This window comes from Notamacropus eugenii, chromosome 3 (assembly GCF_028372415.1).
Source record: "Notamacropus eugenii isolate mMacEug1 chromosome 3, mMacEug1.pri_v2, whole genome shotgun sequence".
NCBI lineage: Eukaryota > Metazoa > Chordata > Mammalia > Diprotodontia > Macropodidae > Notamacropus > Notamacropus eugenii.
The window spans coordinates 107,158,574-107,175,485 of NC_092874.1; the positions used below are offsets into that span (position 1 = coordinate 107,158,574).

Here is a 16,912-nt window from a genome sequence, read left to right on the forward strand (position 1 = left end):
GAGTTAAACGCATGTTCTACTGTGACATGTGTAATATATATCTTGCATGTTATTTGGATCTGTGATTATTGAAATAACCAGTGAAGTGATGCTTTTCATTATGCTTTGTTTATTGCATGCATGGTTGATGGCACTCTAAAGTCATTCCTTGGAATATTGAGTTAATCATATTGGGTTCTGCTGTGAAGCAGATTTGCAAGGGACTTCAAAATTTTGAACCCTGGGGAGAAATACCATAGTCTGAGAAGGTTTAGACTAGCTGCCAAGAAAGGAAGCCTAAGTTCCTAAAGACACTTTGGGTTATATTTCTAACCTGAATGAGAGAGAGGGCTCTTAATGTGACATCAGGACCAATGGTGGAATTTTGCAATATAGTTGGAATTTCCTTAAACCTCTCTGGAGAAAGAGGGAAATGAGTGAAGAATTTGAATTAGAGTGCTGTGGAGGACAGCATCAGCAGTGTAAGGTCAGTGGTAGCAACATCAGTTAGAATTAGAAGACTCACTCTAAGCCTTGGAGGAGCTAGAGGTTTTTCCTTTCCCTGGCTTGAAAGAGAGAGGAAAGAAAGAAGGAAAGAAGGAAAGAAAGAAAGAAAGAAAGAAAGAAAGAAAGAAAGAAAGAAAGAAAGAAAGAAAGAAAGAAAGAAAGAAAGAAAGAAAGAAAGAAAGGAAGGAAGGAAGGAAGGAAGGAAGGAAGGAAGGAAGGAAGGAAGGAAGGAAGGAAGGAAGGAAGGAAGGAAGGAAAGAAAGAAAGAAAGAAAGAAAGAAAGAAAGAAAGAAAGAAAGAAAGAAAGAAAGAAAGAAAGAAAGAAAGAAAGAAAAGAAAGGAAAGAAAGAAAGAAAGAAAGAAAGAAAGAAAGAAAGAAAGAAAGAAAGAAAGGAAGGAAGGAAGGAAGGAAGGAAGGAAGGAAGGAAGGAAGGAAGGAAGGAAGGAAGGAAGGAAGGAAGGAAGGAAGGAAAGGAAAGGAAAGAAAGGAAGGAAGGAAGGAAGGAAGGAAGGAAGGAAGGAAAGAAAGAAAGAAAGAAAGAAAGAAAGAAAGAAAGAAAGAAAGAAAGAAAGAAAGAAAGAAAGAAAGAAAGGAAGAAAGGAAGGAAGGAAGGAAAGGAAGGAAGGAAGGAAGGAAGGAAGGAAGGAAGGAAGGAAGGAAGGAAGGAAGGAAAGGAAAGAAAGAAAGAAAGAAAGAAAGAAAGAAAGAAAGAAAGAAAGGAAGGAAGGAAGGAAGGAAGGAAGGAAGGAAGGAAGGAAGGAAGGAAGGAAGGAAGGAAGGAAGGAAGGAAGGAAGAAAGAAAAGAAAGAAAGAAAGAAAGAAAGGAAGGAAGGAAGGAAGGAAGGAAGGAAGGAAGGAAGGAAGGAAGGAAGAAAGAAAGAAAGAAAGAAAGAAAGAAAGAAAGAAAGAAAGAAAGAAAGAAAGAAAGAAAGAAAGAAAGAAAGAAAGAAAGAAAGAAAGAAAGAAGGAAAGAAAGGAAAGGAAGGAAAGAAAGAGAATGAATGCTGACCTCTCAGAGAAACCACTAGAGTAATGGTGAATCTACTCCACTCTCTGTTTCCTCCTATTTTTTTGTTGCCATTACAATGGGTTGAATTTAGCACAACTACTTAATTCAATTGGCTGGGAGATGACTTCTTGGCTTGCCTGAAAGCTTGGAGCATTTCTTGAACTCCTCTTCAAATTGCTATTTTCAACTTTTTTTAGCTTTGCAGAGAAAGGAAGCCATATGGAAAGGGGACTTTGGCCCTAAATTGAAATCCTTGTGAACTAATCTCATTTCCTCCAACCAAACTAAAAGAAGGATAAAGTGGATGGAATATAGACTTTAGGGGACTTTGAGTAAGCCACGGTGACCTCTGCTGAGAAACAGTAGCAAAATAAAGTGTGAGAATGGCTTAAGCTAAATCAAGGTCTGGGTGCTGAGGTAAATGTTCAACAATGAGGAAGGATGCAGAGGCCAAGATTAGAGGCAAAGGATTGTTGATCTGACCAGCCTTGAGCAACACAGTTGCTGTGACATAACCCACTGCCCTTCTCCTGAGTTGAAAGATGCATGTCCTAGCGATGTCTCCCCATAGGGCTTCATGAGCCATAGCTATTAAAACACAATGCAGTTAATACACCAAAGCTTACTCTACGAAGATGAAAACCGAAGAAAACACTAACAGGAGAGTAAGTGAATGAAAAACCACTTACAGAGAAATCAAGTGCTGCCTACCACATACATGACACTGAACTCAAACTTGCCCTAAATAACCATTTTCTGAGCACAATGAATACAGGATATTTTTATTCCCAGGATAATTTCGTTATTAACATTCCTTTTCTGCTTTTTTTTAATTTTTTGAACATTTACCTCAGGGTTCAGTTTCATACAGATAACAAGACTTTATGTAACACAAAGATAGGGGATTCAGCCCTTTGGCATACCACAAGAAGTACAATCCACTGCAGAGGTGTCTGGAAATAAAAAAGGGAACGTATAGTTAAGTAAGTACAGATACACACACACATATGAATGTATGTTTGTATGGTCTTGGGGGAGTCACTTTTCAGTATAGCTCTTCCATCCAGCATCTTCATCCTTCACCAGTCTCACATATCTCTCCAGTGGACTGTAATTTCTGAGGTTTCAAGGACTAATTTCATTCTATTTATGTGACACAGAAACTTATTATGTGTGTATAATTAAACCCTGCATTATGTCTGACTCTGACCCCTCCTTCTCTGTGCAATACTAAATCCTGAAATTGTTTGCATGTTAGCAAAGATTCTTCAGTCACTATTGGTTGACCTTCCACGCACTGAATAACATTTATAACCCAACGAAGTGAGAAAACTGCAAGCCTGGGGTCTGAACTAGAGGACAAGAGGAGACCAGTTTGAAAGGAGCAACTACAAGACTGACCCTCAAGAATTTCTGAGCACCCTGGAGAGAGACAGGAGCACAAGCAAGTCAGAGAACGACAAAAGGTCCTAGTGACACTGTGGAAAAGCAGGTACCTGTGTCAGCTTACTTACCTCAGGTGAGAAAAGCTGTAGAGCAGCAGCAAAGCTGCAGATAAGCAGAGACATTGCAAAAGTGGGGAAATCTATCTGCAGACATGCTGAACTCATTCAAAATCTCCTTTTTGTTTGTGGTCTTCAGTCAGTTCACTCTGGGGATTTGGGGGAATGACTTTCTTGGGCTTATCAGCTGCATCCACTGGATCAAGAGGAGCAAGATTTCCTTATCTGACTTCATCATTATGAATCTAGCCTTCTCCAGGATCATCCTGCAATGTGTGGTCATTTTTGATGCGATTACCTTGCTGTTCTATCCTGATTTCTTCTGTGGAGTTACATTTGGTGAAATTCGTGACATTACCTGGACCCTTAGGAACAATATAAACATCTGGCTGTCCACCTGCCTTCTACTACCTGAAGACTGCCATTTTCTCCTACCCAGCCTTCCTCTGGCTTAAGTGGAGTATTTCCCAGGTGGTTGTCTGCATTCTGCTTTGCTGTATGTTCTTCTTTTTCTTCAGTGCAGTGTTACTGATCCAAAAATTCAATATATATTCTGGCCTCCTAAAAATGAAACTCACTACAAATGCCACTGAAAATCTGAGAAGAAAGGAAAGAGAATTCTATGTTTTCTCCCATCTTGGTCTCCTGTCAACAGTGATACCATTCATTATATCCCTGTTTTCCTGCCTCTTAATCATCCTCTCCCTGAGGAGGCACACCAGGATGATGCTGCACCAGGTCAATGCCTCCAGAGATGTGAGCACTAAGGCCCATGTGAAAGCCACTCCTGTAATGTTTTCATTCCTCTTACTCTTTGTCTTTCATTTTGTCATTTTCTTTATTGGAACAGCAACCACTTCTATGGCATATGCCAAGGTGATAATGATTATAGAGTTGGCTGCCCCCATCTATCCCTCTGTGCATTCATTTATCCTCATTCTGCAAAACAAAAACCTGAAGCAGGCATTCCTGAGGATATTGTGGTTGAGGCAGGGCTGAATGAAGTGTGGGATCAGGAGATCATTTACTCTCTAGTACAAGGGGGGAGGGAGAGGACAGTGTAGGCTCTGCAAACCTGTTAAAATTCTACTATGTAGGTAGCTAGGTGGCATAGAAGGGAGAGCATTGGGCCTAGAGTCAGGAACTCAAATTCTGCTTCAGACCTTCACTAGCTGCATGACCCTGGGCAAGTCATTTAACCCCTCTCTGCCCATTTTCCTCTAATATGTAGATGATCATATTTGCACACAACTCACTGGGTTGTTATAAGAAAATATGCTTATAGCTCTTTACAAACTTTAAAGTACTGCACAAATGCTACTATTGTTATCATTATTTAACATCATATATGCATGTATTAACATACAAAATTATGTCCATAAGTTTTTCTTAACATAAAGTAACTTTTTAAATGCTTTGAAGACATTCAATGAAATCTAAATTTTATATCAAAATATTTTATTTGGTATCTAATCATTTAAATACATTAAATGACGTGTGTATGACATATCATAGATAGAGGTTAAGCATATAGATAGAGGGTTTTCCCTTTGGGAGCAGAACAGTTTACTGTGGAGCTACTGTACTTGTACAGTACTAGTGGGAGGGTGATAAGCGATCAGGGAGAAAGACTAATGTCTCTGAAATAGGCTGATGTCCGCTATCATCATGATCCCATATATCAGATATTTGGAAAGCTGCAGAGGCAAAAAGGGAGGTTTCAAGAGTAAATGGTGGGGAGGTAGATGGGGGGGATAAAAACGATTATACTATCTCTTTTCATATACTTCTTTATAAAGTGGCTTTATCAGATCAGTGCTGGGAGGTAAATAGTAAAAGTATGTTTATCCCAAGGTAATACCAGATCACCAGGAAGTTAGAGCTCCAAGGAAAACATGGCAAACATGAAAATCAGAATACCATAATGCAAAAAAAATACAGGATAACTACTCAGAACTTCTGAGCACAGAAAACAAAAACATTATTCAAAAGTGTCCACACGTTCCCTGTAAGAAATAATCCTATTCTTCAGACTCTGAGACACATAGTAATTAACTTTAATAATTCAAAGAACAAAAAAATAATATTTTTCAGGTCAACAAGAGAAAGACCTTTAAATATAAAGGAAAGGAATTTTAAATATCACATATCTATTCTGTACCCACTAGAAACTGAAGAAGGGGAGGTAATAATATGTTCCTACAAAAAAAAGGAGCTCAAGATCCAAAATAAAATTACATATCCTGCTAACCTTAGACAAAATATTAATGGAAAAGATAGATATGCAATAAAAGAAAGATATTTATAACATTCTTGAAAAAAAATGTGGTCTGATTCCCAAATTCTGAAAATTCTGCTAAGTAAGCATAAACACCTTCTGCCATGTGCTTAGGGCAGAAATATTTTATTTCCCTGACTGTGTTATCTCTTGAGCTGGGAAAGCCTGTGCCCAGGAATTTTAGTGTATGATCTGTGCTCAGAAGTTATGGGTAAAAACAAGTAACTATCATGTACACCTACTCCCAAAGAAGTTATTCTGGTTCCTCAACATAGGACACTGCACATAAGCACAGGCCTCTCCTCCCACCACACACCCATCCTGAACTTAGGTCCACTCTGCTACCTGATGATCAATTCTTTGGAAGAGCAAGCTGTTCTATTTGCATATTTTTATTGACTGCAGGGGAGAGTAGCAACTCTGATAAGTGTCCATGCTTCTGAGTCTTGTCCAGCAATATAAGAGGACCCTCTGTCCTCTCAGGAGGCACCACTGGCCATACTTACACTCCAAGGAGAGGTATTAGTCAAGTGTTTGCAAACAAAAGCTGACATCCTGTAAGATAACATGAGGATGACTAAGGAATTCATCAGATTGGTTAGGGACTCTCTGATCAGCAACACTTATAGTAAAGGCCTAATAAAAGTATGTTGAAGACACTGAAATGTGAGCAGCTGAACAGTGTTATGCAGATGACTTAGAAGGACTTGCTAGAACACCAAGGGAAAGGAGAATGGAGGGTGCCTTGCATGCCATGTGGCACAGTGATGAACCAGTGAGGAAGAGATGTATTCCTCCTGCTACACGTTTTAATTTAGATTGTACTTACTAGTATATATCTCCTAATTCATCCTACCCCTATCAAGAAGAAAACAATGGTTTGTGTCATCAGATGGTAACAGTCAGCCACCTATCCAGATAAAGGCACAGATCAAGGATCCCAGGTAGGACATAGAATGTTTATTCCAGGAAAGAAATAATAATAACAATAAGCTGCCTCTGCTGTCTTTTGCTAGTATTACACATATAAACTATGCTCCTTCTCAAAAAGAAAAAAGTAAAGAAACAAAATTCCCCATAAAGATAATTAATTTGTAATAAGTGCTTTATCATGATGGGAATATGGACATACACCTAAAATCTTTTGGCATGAATAAGTCAGAGCAATGACAGATAGGGGTAGAGTGTAAAGGGACTAATGTGTAAAGGGGCATAATGTATTACAAAAAGCGTTCTGTTTGAGAAATCAGAAGACCTGACCTCATGTGCTGGCTCCCCTACAACTAGCTGTGTAACATTGGTTTGGGATTTTTGTTTTGGTACTTAAAAAACTTCTCCGCCAAGTCAGATCTCCTGACTTGAAATGTTTGAAAGCAAACATTTGTTAAACTATTATATCATTTTTTTCTTCACAACAACACTTGGAGGTAGGTCCTATTATTATTCCTATTTTATAGTTCAGAAAACTGTTAAAGAGCCTGCAGAGGTTAAGTGACTAGACCAGGAACATATAGCTAGGAAGTGACTGGGCTGTATTCAAACTCAAGTTTATCTGACTCCAGGCCCAAGGGACACTGAGAACTTAAGTATTTTCTCAGTATCAAACAACTGATATATGTCAGAGGCAGGACTTGAACCTGAATCTTCCTGAGTCTGAGGCCAGCTCACATTCATGATCAGTTAAATGAAGGAACTGGACTAGAAACTTCATGAGGATTTTTTATTCATCAGCTCTTAAAAACCTTTCAGTGTAGGAGGAAGCATAAGTCCTAGGGGGCACTCCTGTCAGTGTCCCTTTGCAGAGTAGAGTTGGTGGAAAAGTCAGATTTGGGCTACTTTTTTTTTAGTTATATTGTCTGAATAATGCTAAGTTATGCCTTTAAAATCCAGAGCATTTTGAAATGGATTCTAGATGATGGAAAACTGTATTACCTGTTTCTAATTCTCCCTTCCTAAAGTCTTGTTCTGCTTTCATCCATCTTGCACTGAGCTTCTGGCTTTTAGCTTCAAGAGTGATGAGTGGTTTCAGGCTTCCCTGGAGGAGAAAGACTCTGGGAAGACAGTTACATTTAGAGGACCAGAGTCTGAGACAGAGATTCCCAAAATTATTTGTTCTACTGACCCTTTTTAAAAAAAACAAAATTTTTACCTCTGCAAATTTGCTTTCTTTAATGGTTATTTTTTTTTATTTGAATCATTGGGGGAGTGGAGTTGGTGGAGTAAGAGTAACTACTCACCTTAGCTCTTAGACAAACTCTGTCAGATACCTCTAAAACAAGAATATGACCAAATTTTGGAGGTGCAGATTCCAATAGGAGACAGACTGTGGCAGTTTCACAGACCAGGACAGACTGGAAGATTGATGAGAAGATTCTGTTCCACAAGGGTGGAAGAGCATACAGCGTACAGCACAGCATGCATGCCATGGCAGGGCCTAACAGGAAAACCTCAGGGTGGTCTGACAAAGAAGCAGCATGGCAGGATAGCAGCTCAGGTTGAGAGTCAAGGGGAGCTGAGTGAGGGAGAGATGAGGAAGGAGGCCCAGGTATCTGCAGCAGCTGTACCTGAGACTTTCAGCCAGCAGATTAAAAGTCTGTAAGTTACCTACTTGAACTTCTGGGAGCCAAAATGTTGGAGTGATCTGTAAATTCTTTCTCCCCCTCCCCTTGTTGACCTTGAAAGAACCATAAAATATTTGCCCAGAAAAATCCTGGATCAGTGTGATCAGCAGAAGGGGAAAACAGTCTCATAGCATGTGAGGCTAGGAAAATAACAAAGGAATATTACCCTTACTGTGGCTGAAGAACAGAGCTATCCCAGACTGCTGGAGCTCCAGGGGTGTGGAGCCTGGTACTAGGACCAAGGTGTGAATTAAGCACTCTAGGGGAAATAGGAAGACAGCCAGGATCACCAAGCACTGAACTTGCTTTTGCTCTAGCTCAGCTGAGAAGATCTCCTATGAACATACCACCTCTCCCTCACACTTAACAAGCTAGCTCCAGGGCTAATCCAGGAAAACACAAACAGATTTCACCTGCCTTTGCTTTCTCACACTAGTCAGCTCAGCACCAAGTTCTTTAGCGTCTAGCTGATAGAACCAGAGGTCACAACACACAAAGCATCAACATCATGATCAAGAAGCAAAGGAGGAATGAAAAGACCATAGAATCTTTCTACAGGGACAAGGACCAAAACACGAATACCAAAGAGGTCAGTCTTGAGACTGTACTCCCATCTGAAACTTCAGAAGGGACTATGAACTGCTCACATGCACAAAAAGCACACCTGGAACAGCTGAAGAAGGAAATAGAGGAAAAAATGGCCAATGATTTCAAAAGCATGAAAATATTCCCTGAAGAAAACAGCTCTTTAAAAAGGAAAATTGAATAAATGGAAAAGGAAGCAAAAACCTCACTGGGAAAACTGGACAAATGGAAAAAGAAGTACAAAAACTAACTGGAGAAAATAATTGGACAGATGGAAAAGGAGATGCAAAAGTTAACTGAAGAAAACAATTTGATGACAATTAGAATTGGACAAGTAGAAGTTAATGACTCTATGAGATGCCAAGAATCAGTTTTAAAAAATCTAAAGAATGAAAAGATAGAAGAAAATATAAAATATCTAATTGGAAAAAACAGCTGACCTGGAAAATAGATCCAGGAGAGAATTATTGGCCTACCAGAAGGCCATGATGAAAAAAACAGTCTGGATAATATCTTCTAAGAAATCATCAAGGAAAACTGCCCAGAAGTGCTGGATCCAGAGGACAAAATAATCATCGAAAGAATGCACTGTTCACCTCCCAAAAGGGATTCCCAAACTAAAAACACCAACAAATATTGTTGCCAAATTCCAGAACTATCAAGTGAAGGAGAAAATACTACAGGCAGTTAGAAAGAAACCATTCAAATATCAAGGAGCTACAATAAGGATCACACAGGACCTTGCAGCTTCTACATTAAAAGATCAAAGGAATTTGAATATGATATTTCAGAAGGCAAAGGAGCTGGCACTACAACCAAGGATCAGTTACCCAGAAAACTTCATCATATATTTCAGGCAAGGAGATGGACATTCAGTGAAATAAGGGATTTTCTGATAAAAAGGCCAGAACTCAATAGAAAATTCTCTCTTCAAATGCAGGTCTCAAGGGAGGCATAGAAAGGTAAACAGGGGAAAAGAAAACTCGCTACTCAATTTGGGCAAACTATTTACCTCCCTATAAGGAAAGATGATACTCATTAATCTTAAGAATTGTATATATAATATGAAATATAAAAAGGATGTACATAGATAGGGGGAACCTAATTATGTGATGATAAAAATATGATTTAAGCATGAGGAGGGATTGTAACAGGAGATGTGAAAAGGAGGAAGCAGAAAATGGTAAATTATATCACTGGAAGAAGTACAAAATTATATTACAGTAGAGGGAAAGAGGGGATGGAGATAAGCATTGTATGAGAGGTCCTCTCATCTGATTTGGTTCAAGGAGGGAAGAACAAACTTCATTAAGTATATAAATCTAACTAGCTCTATAGGCAGTAGGAAGGGAAGGGAGAAAGAAAGGGGAGGAGAAGGTAAAAGGGAGGAAAGAAGTAGTAAGGGTAAAGGGCAGTAAAAGGGAGGGGGGCTGAAAGAAGGACGTTAAGACTGTGGGAGGTGGTGGTAAAAAATTAAAACTCTATTGTGGAAGGGAAGGGAGAAGGGAGAAGTAAAAGTGCAAATGATAGGAAAGAGGATGGAGGGAAAGACACAGATAGCAATCATAACTGTGAATATAAATGGGATGAATTCTCCTGTAAAACAGAGATGGATAGCAGAATAGATTAAAAGTCATAATCCAACAATATGTTGTTTATAAGAAACACATTTGAAACAGGGGGATACACAGGGCAAAGGTAAAAGGTTGGAGCAGAATATATTGTGCTTCAGCTGATGTAAGAAAAGCAATGGTAGCAATCCTAATCTCAGACAAAGCAAAAGCAGAAATAGATCTAATTAAAAGAGATAAGGAAGGAAACTATATCCTGCTAAAAGGCACCATAGAAAATGAAGCAATATCATTACTAAAAATCTATGCTCCAAGTGGTATAACATCCAGATTCTTAGAGGAGAAGTTAAGGGAGTTACAGGAAGAAATAGTCAGCAAAACTATACTAGTGGGGGACCTCAACGTCCCACTCTCTGAAATTGATAAATCTAACCTCAAAATAAAGGAAGAAGTTAAGGAGGTGAATAAAACTCTGGATAAGGTAGATATGATAGATCTCTGGAGAAAATTGAATGGATAGAGAGGAATATACCTTTTTCTCAGTGGTACATGGCATGTATACAAAAATTGACCATGTACTAGGGCATAAAATCCTCACAATCCAGTGCAGAAAGGCAGAGATAGTCAATGCACCCTTCTCAGATCATATGCAATAAAAATCACATGTAATAAAAGGCCATGGAAAAATAGAGCAAAAATTATTTGGACACTAAATAGTCTAATCCTAAAGAAGGAATGGATTAAACAACAAATCATAGAAACAATCAACAATTTCATTCAGGACAATGACAATGATGAGACAACCTACCAAATCTTATGGGATACTGCAAAAGCAGTTCTTAGGGGAATCTTTATATCTTTGAATGCCTACATGAATAAAATAGAGAAAGAGGAGAGCAATAAATTGAGCATGCAGCTGAAAAAGGGAGAAAAAAGAACAAATTGAACAAAAGTAAATACCAAATTAGAAATACTGAAAACCAAAGGAGAGATTAATAAAATTGAAATTAAGAAAACTATTGAATAAATAAAACAAAGAGTTGGTTTTATGAAAAAAGTAATAAAATTGATAGACCTTTGGTCAATTTGATTTAAAAAAGAAAGAAGACAACCACATAACCAATATGAAAAAATGAAAAAGGTGAACTCGACTCCAATAAGGAGGAAATTAAAACAGTAATTAGAAATTACCTTGCCCAACTTTATGCCCATAAATTCGACAATCTAAATGAGATGGGTGATTATTTTAAAAAATATAAATTGCCCAGATTAACAGAAGAGGAAGTTGAATACTTAAACAACCTCATCTCAGAAAATGAAATTGAACAAGCCATCAACGAACTCCCTAGGAAAAGATCTCCAGGACTGGATGGATTTACAAGTGAATTCTATCACACATTTAAAGAACAGTTAATTCCAATACTATATAGAGTGTTTGGGAAAATTGGGGAAGGAGTCCTCCCAAATTCTTTTTATGATACAAATATTGTTTTGATATCTAAACCAGGGAGAGACAAAAAAGAGAAAGAAAATTATAGACCAATTTCTCTAACGAATATAGATGCTAAAATTTTAACTAAAATTTTAGCAAAAAGAACATAGCAACTTATCATGAGAATAATACATTATGATCAAGTATTATTCATGCCAGGAAGGCAGGACTGGTTCAATATTAGGAAAACTATTAGCATTATTGATCAAATCAACAACAAACTAAACAGAAACCTTATGATTATCTCAATAGATGCAGAAGAAGTTTTTGACAAAATACAACACCCATTCCTATTAAAAAACACTGAAGAGCGTAGGAATAAAGAGAACTTTCCAAAAAATAATAAGCAGTATCTATCTAAAACCTTCAGCAAGCATTATATGCAATGGACATAAGCTAGATGCATTTCCAATAAGATCGGGGTGAAATAAGGATGTCCATTATCACCACTATTATTAAATATGGTACTAGAGATATTAGCTGTAACAATTAGACAAGATAAAGAAACTGAAGGAATTAGAATAGGCAAAGAAGAAACTAAGTTATCAATCACTCTTTGATATGCTTACAGAATCCCAGAGATTCAAGTAAAACACTGCATGAAATAATAAACAACTTTGGCAAAGTTTCAGGGTACAAAATAAACCCACACAAATCTTCTGCATTTCTATATATTACTACCAAAGCCCAACAGCAAGAAATAGAAAGAGACATCCCATTTAAGCTAGCGTAGACACTATAAAATATTTGGGAGTCTACTTGCCAAAACAAATCCAGGGACTATATGAGCACAATTACAAGACACTTTTCGCACAAATAAAGTCAGGTCTAAGAAAGTGGAAAAATATCAGCTACTCATGGGTAGGCCAAGCCAATATAAAAAAAATGACAATTCTACCTAAATTTATTTATTTAGTGCCATACCAGTCAAACTATCTCATAATTATTTTTTACAGCTGGAAAAAAAATAATATCAAAATTCATCCAAAAGAACAAAAGGTCCAGAATAGCAAGGGAACTAATAAAAAGAAATGCTAGGGAAGGTGGCCTAGATCTACCAGATCTCAAATTGTATTATAAAGCAACAATTATCAAAACCGCTTGGTACTGGCTAAGAAACAGAAGGGTAGACAAGTGGAATATGCTAGGTACTTAAGACACAGTACTCAATAAATATAGCAATCTACCGTTTGATAAACCCAAGGACCCCAGCTTCTGGGATAAGAACTCACTGTTTGACAAAAATTTCTGGTAAACTAGATAAAAGTGTGGTCGAAACTAGCACACACCAATGTCTGACACCATACACAAGAATAAAATCCAAATGGGTACATGATCTAGGTATAAAGATTGATACTATAAACAAATTAGTGGAGCAAGGAATAGCATATTTATCAAATTTATGAAGAAGGGAAGAATTTTTGACTGAAGAAGAGATAGAAAGCGTTATGAAGTGCAAAATGGATAATTTTAATTACATTAAACCGAAAAGTTTTTGTGCAACCCAACCCAGTGCAACCAAGATTAGGAGGGAAGCAGAAAACTGGGAAAGAATTTTTGCAAGTAGTTTCTGTGATAAAGGCCTCATTTCTAAATGTATAGAGAACTGAGTCAAATATAAAAGAATACAAGTCATTTCTCAATTGATAAATGGTCAAAGGATATGAAGAGGTAGTTTTCAGAGGAATAAATTAAAGCTATCTATAGTCATATGAAAAAATGCTCTAAATCACTATTGTTTAGACAGATGAAAATCAAAACAACTCTGAGATATCACATCACACCTATCAGATTGACTAACACAGCAGACCAGGAACATGATAAATGTTGGAGAAGATGTGGGAGAGTTGGAACACTAATTCATTGTTGGTGGAGCTATGAGCTATCCAACCATTCTGATTGGAGAGCAATTTGGAACTATGCCCAAAAGGCTACAAAAATGTGCACACCCTTTGATCCAGCAATACCGCTTCTAGGAGTGTATCCCCAAGAGATCATAAAAATGGGAAAGGGTCCCACATGTACAAAAAATATTTATAGCAGTACTCTTTGTGGTGGCCAAAAACTGGACATCAAGGGGATGCCCATCAATTGGGGAATGGCAGAATAAATTATGGTACATGAATATAATGGAATGCTATTGCACTATAAGAAATGATGAACAGGAAGATTTCAGAGAGGCCTGGAAAGACTTATATGATCTGATGCTGAGTGAAAGGAGCAGAACCAGTGCAATTCTGTGCAGAGCAATGACCACAGTGTGCAAGAGTTTTTTCTGTTAGACTTGGAACTTCATTGCAATGCAAGGACTTAAAAAAATTCCCAATAGTCTTTTAAGGCAAAATGCCTTTCACACCCAGAGAAAGAACTTTGGAATTCAATCACAGAATGCAGCAGATCATTTTCTTTTGTGTAATGTTTTGGTTTCTTATATGATTTCTCTCATTCATTTTAATTCTTCTACACAACATGACTATAGTGAAAATGTATTTAATAGGAATGCATGTATAGAACCTATATAAAACTGTATGCCATCTCGGGGAGGAAAGGAGGAGGTAGGAGAGAGGGAGGGGAAAAAAAATCTAAGTTACATGGCAATGATTGTAGAATACTAAAAATAAGTAAAATTAATTTTAAAAAAATTAGAATCATTTAAAAATATACAATTTTTAAATGATGAATCTTAAATTTAGTAATCTATTGTAAATTTGTGGGGTTTTTCCTGCATTTAAATTTTGACAATATTGTGTCATACAGTATCATATTGTAAAGAAGTCATTACACACATATTCCTGCCCTGATTCATTATGAACTTCCCAGCAATGCACAAAACAGCTCTCCTGCCAACACTTACTTGTTAAGACCTGTCAGCAGAGTTAACCACTAATTGGTTGTAATTTGTATTTTGTGTGTTTATTTGGAAAATTATGTAATCACTATGACTTTAACTCTATAACACAACAGAAGAAATGTGTAGTAACAGTTTTTTCCAAATTTTCTAATCTCTTCTTCCCTTATACTTCCATACCTCCCTATTTTTTATTGAATGCAATAAAATTACAGGAAAAGCTACTACCACCCTCCAGGTATTGTTCTAGCATACCTCAGGGAGGAGTATCACCCATTTTGAATTCCAATGACTTACAGCAAATTCCTGTTCTCACATCATATTTCCTTGGGTGAGATGATGCCTTCCCTCTCTTCTTCTCTCTGTATGGCTCTCTATCTCTCTGTCTCTGTCTCTCTGTCTGTGTGTGTGTGTGTCTCCCCCTCTCTCCCTGATACATGCTAATGCCAGGTTTACCCTTTTGATGACACATAGGGTCAGTCAGTCTATGTCACCCCTCTTACTCACTAAGCTCCAGGGGCTCACTATAACCTCCAAGACTAAACACAAATTCCTCCTTTTGGCCTCACAGCCCAACCCCCTCCTCTCTCCTCAGGCTTTTCATAGGTGCACCCACAGCAGTTCTTTTTGTGGAAGCAAATAATTGGAAATCAAGGGGATGCCCAACAACTGGGGAAGGGTTTAACAAGTTGTCACATATGATTGTGATGGAATACTATTATTGTGCTATAAGAAATGACAAGCAAGATGGTTTCAGAAAAACATGGCAAGATTTATAAGAATTCATGCAAAGTGAAGGGAGTAGAACCTGAAGAACATTGTACGTAGCAACAATAATATTACACAGTGATCAACTGTGAAAGACTCAGCTGCTCTGACCAAGACAATGATCCAAGACAATGCCAAAGGACCTAAGGTGAAAAATGCTAACCATCTCCGGAGAAAAATTGATGGAATCTGTATCCAGATTGAAACATGCTTTTTTTCTACTTTCTTCATTTTTCTTGGAGATTTTTGTCTGTTTTCTTTTGCAGCATGGCTAATATGGAATTATGTTTTGCATGACTGACTGTACATATATAATCAATATCAAATTGCTTATCTTCTCAAGGAGGGGAGAGAAGAAAAAAAGGAAGAGAATTTGAAATTCAGTTTTTTTAATTGATGTTAAAATTTGTATGTTATATTTAACAAAACAAAAAGATATTATGAAAAGAGATATTGCAGAGTGTGTATTTCTCAGGTTCTCTTAACCCTAGAGGCAACTAGGTGGAGCAGTATATTGATAGAACACTGGGCTGAGAGTAAGAAAGATCTGAGTTCAAATATGACCTCAGATATGTCTCAGTGGTGTGACCCTGAATAAATCACTTAACCTCCTTCAGCCTCAGGTTTCTTAAATACAATGGCAATAATAATAGCTCTTACCTCCCAGGGTTTGAGTGAGAAAATATTTGTAAAGCACTATCAAGGTACAGTAAGTCTACAGTGCTTGGACAAAGAGATCCTAAGAGAGTCAGTTACCTACCATGATATAACTTCTATGACAGTTTTGGCTGTGGGCATGAGGCTTGAAGAAGGCACTTGAGGGGCCATATGAACATAACCTAAGACACACCAGAGGGCTCTGAAGACCACAGCATGCTAAATGCAAATAATATCAAGGAGCTTGAAATCTGCCAGCACTCTGAGCACAGACACACCACACCATGTGGAATCCATGACAGGAGCCCAGGCAATCAAGGTCAGGAACAAACAGGACCTGACCATCCCATCTTACATTACAAGTAATTCAGAATCTAGCTCTACTGTAAAGACCCAAGTCAGGAAATGATGCTACAGATAGAAGTCAACAGAAGAAAATGACAAACAAACAACAAATAATATAGGTCAATACATACCCAAGAGATGAACCTAGAAAAAGAAAGAAACCACATAATAATTACAAGGATAGATTCAGGGGAAAATTATCTTGGTCGCAAGGACTAAAAGGGTCCATGGAAAAAAAGAAGAAGGAGATTTCATAAAATGAAATTATCTATGAAATAAGAGTTCTTGAAAAAAAAGAATTGGAAGGAGAATAAATGCCCTAGAACATAAGGCAAGATACCATATCCAAGTAGCAGACTCCTTGAAAATTGGAATAGAGAGAATAGAACTTAATGACCTGATGAAATAAAAACAAAATTTTAAAAAGTAGAAAATGTAAGACATTTATTCTTTTTTCACATGACCTAGAAAGCAGGTCAGGAGAGATAGTTGAAGTCTAAAATAAGTGGGGTAGGGGAAATAAGAGCTGTCTATATAGATGTGACTCACACATGGCATGAATAGACATTATCTGATTCACCATCAGCACGCCATCTGAGGGAAGAAAGAAAAATGAGAGTGTTGACTGGAGTGAGGGAGAACAATCCACTATTAGTGGAGCTATGACTTGATCTGTTCATGCTAAAAAGCAATTTGGGAAGTGGGGAGGGGGCGGGATGCAATGTACAGAAGCCCCTGTGAGGTCAAAG

At 37.6% G+C, this 16,912-nt stretch overlaps 1 pseudogene; it reads left to right on the forward strand.

Moving 5' to 3' along the window:
- Positions 1-2,866: 2,866 nt before the first annotated feature.
- On the forward strand, positions 2,867-4,285 carry LOC140531243 (taste receptor type 2 member 3-like; annotated as a pseudogene).
- The last annotated feature ends 12,627 nt before the right edge of the window (positions 4,286-16,912 follow it).